Consider the following 3,159-nt stretch of genomic DNA (forward strand, 5'->3'; position numbering starts at 1 on the left):
GCTAAGTAAATCTCCTTTTGTAACTGTGGAATTACTCCGAGTGTTTCAGTTCCTTCCAATATTGGCTCCCGGTCCACAGTAAATAAACATTAAGTTCTAGGATGGACCAGCACGGTGCTAAGTGCTGAGGATACAAAGAAAAGACAGTCCCTGCCCTCAAGGAGTTCACAGTCTAATGAGGAGGGAGATAAGTAAAGAATGATGTACAGCTCCCGCCTGCAGCCGCTCCAGCTTCCCCTCTCGCTTTGGCAGCCGGAGCGGCCGGAGCGGCCGGAGTGGCCGGCCGGAGTGGCCGTGGGTCAGGCGGAGCGTCTGTGGGTGGGTCCCGGCCGTGGGGGAGGGCGGCTGCCATGGCACTGTCGCGGGGACTGCCCCGGGAGCTGGCCGTGGCCGGACGCCGCGTCCCGGTGGTCGGCGCGGGAGGCATCGGCTGTGAGCTCCTCAAGAACCTGGTGCTGAGCGGCTTCGCGCACATCCACCTGATTGATTTGGATACCGTTGATGTCAGCAACCTCAACAGGCAGTTTTTGTTTCAAAAGAAACATGTTGGAAGGTCGAAGGCACAGGTTGCTAAGGAAAGTGTATTGCAGTTTTACCCAGACGCTAATATTATAGCCTACCACATCATGAACCCCGATTATAATGTGGAATTCTTTCGGTAGTTTACATTGGTCATGAATGCTTTGGATAACAGAGCTGCAAGGAACCATGTGAATAGGATGTGTCTGGCTGCTGATGTTCCTCTTATAGAGAGTGGAACTGCTGGCTATCTTGGACAAGTAACAGTTATCAAAAAGGGTATGACAGAATGTTATGAATGTCATCCTAAACCAACCCAGAAAACTTTCCCTGGATGTACAATTCGTAATACACCTTCAGAACCTATCCACTGTATCGTATGGGCAAAATATTTGTTCAACCAGTTATTTGGGGAAGAAGATGCTGATCAGGAAGTATCCCCTGATAGAGCTGATCCTGAAGCTGCCTGGGAACCAGCAGAAGCTGAAGCCAGAGCAAGAGCATCTAATGATGATGGTGATATCAAATGTATTTCTACTAAAGAATGGGCTAAATCAACTGGATATGATCCTGTTAAACTGTTCACCAAGCTTTTCAAGGATGATATCAGATATTTATTGACCATGGATAAACTGTGGAGGAAAAGGAAGCCTCCTGTGCCATTAGATTGGACTGAAGTGCAAAATCGAGAAATAAATGTAGCAGATCAATAAAATGAGTCCATGTTAGGTTTAAAAGATCAACAGGTTCTGGATGTCAAGAGCTATGCACATCTGTTTTCAAAGAGTATTGAAACCTTGAGAGTTCATCTTGCTGAAAAAGGTGATGGAGCTGAACTCATATGGGACAAGGATGATCCATCAGCAATGGATTTTGTTACATCTGCAGCAAACCTCAGGATGCATATTTTCAGTATGAATATGAAGAGCAGATTTGATATCAAATCTATGGCTGGAAATATCATTCCTGCAATAGCTACTACTAATACGGTGATTGCTGGGCTGATAGTCCTGGAAGGTTTGAAAATTTTATCAGGAAAAATAGATCAATGTAGAACGATCTTTTTGAACAAGCAGCCAAATCCAAGAAAGAAACTACTTGTGCCTTGTGCATTGGATCCTCCCAATCCTAATTGTTATGTTTGTGCCAGCAAGCCTGAGGTAACAGTGAAATTGAATGTCCACAAAGTCACAGTCCTTACATTACAGGATAAGATAGTGAAAGAAAAATTTGCTATGGTAGCACCAGATATACAGATTGAAGATGGCAAAGGAACCATTCTCATATCTTCAGAAGAGGGAGAAACAGAGGCTAATAATCATAAGAAGTTGTCAGAATTTGGAATAAAAAATGGCAGCAGGCTTCAAGCAGATGATTTTCTGCAGGATTATACATTATTGATCAATGTCCTCCATAGTGATGATCTAGAAAAAGATGTGGAATTTGAAGTTGTTGGAGATGCCCCTGAAAAAATGGGGCCAAAACCAGCAGAACAGACATCTAAAAACATCAGTAATGGCAGTGATGATGGGGCACAGCCATCCACATCAACAGCTCAAGATCAAGATGATGTGCTGATCGTTGATTCTGATGAAGAAGGCCCTTCAAGTAATGCTGATGTCACTGAGGAAGATTCAGCCCAAAAGAGAAAGTTAGATGATAAAGAACATGTCAACTCAAAGAGGCCACCTACAGAACAGTCTGAGGAGCTAGATGACATTATAGCATTAGACTGAATGAAAATAAACTTCATCATTTTATTACTGTCTTATGTAATCTGGGCATTTGTGTTAAATGGCCAGAACTAGACTATTTATGTCCTTTGTTCCAAAGGAAAATCACATCACTGACTTGACAATGAGTTTTTTTCCCTTGATAAAACATTCATTTGGATAGAACCATTAGAAATATTCCAGTATGCTATATTGAATGTAGTAGGACTTTAGTTTTAAACACTTGAAAAGAAGTATTTGCTTCAACAGTCATTAGATAAAATACAATACACGGTGCATGTTACAACTTTTTATGTAAATACCTTTAGGTATAATTCAGTAGTTAAAAATACTGTGGTTTAATAAAATTAATACTCTGGTTATAAATATTACACCTTTATTTTTGGCTAGTAAAAATACTTTAGCTCAGTTTTAATTTTTTTTTCACATCTTCTCCTAAACTGAGGTGGATTCAAAGATGCTTCAAGTGCTGTGTGTTGAAACTTGTTTTAAAATATCAACTGGCACTGTGTACATTACTGTAAAACAATGTTAATTTACTCAGTTTTTCAGCTTGTACTGCCTGGTATGTCAGCATCAGAAAATTTTTGTGTATTGTTATGGTTTCAGGTTATTTATATTTGATGTTTTGTAAAACTCAAATACTCCCATGCTGTACCTTTAAAGGACCAAATAAATATCTGAATACTTGCTAAAAAAAAAAAGAATTATTTACAATTATGTATGTGTATGTATTGTTAACCATAATTTTCTTAGACTTAAAATGAAATAACAAAGTTAGTTTTATAAATGAAGCTTTACTCTCTAGGATCTTACCAAAAACCCACGAGTGGATGGTATCCTTACAAATGCCAACCCTGATACAAAATTCAGGGGGCATTTTTACAGAAAGAACAAAGAATAATAA

General features: G+C 39.9%; 1 pseudogene; it reads left to right on the plus strand.

Moving 5' to 3' along the window:
- The first annotated feature begins 335 nt into the window (after positions 1-335).
- On the plus strand, positions 336-2,350 carry LOC141520755 (SUMO-activating enzyme subunit 2 pseudogene; annotated as a pseudogene).
- The last annotated feature ends 809 nt before the right edge of the window (positions 2,351-3,159 follow it).

This window comes from Macrotis lagotis, chromosome 1 (genome assembly GCF_037893015.1).
Source record: "Macrotis lagotis isolate mMagLag1 chromosome 1, bilby.v1.9.chrom.fasta, whole genome shotgun sequence".
Taxonomy (NCBI): domain Eukaryota; kingdom Metazoa; phylum Chordata; class Mammalia; order Peramelemorphia; family Peramelidae; genus Macrotis; species Macrotis lagotis.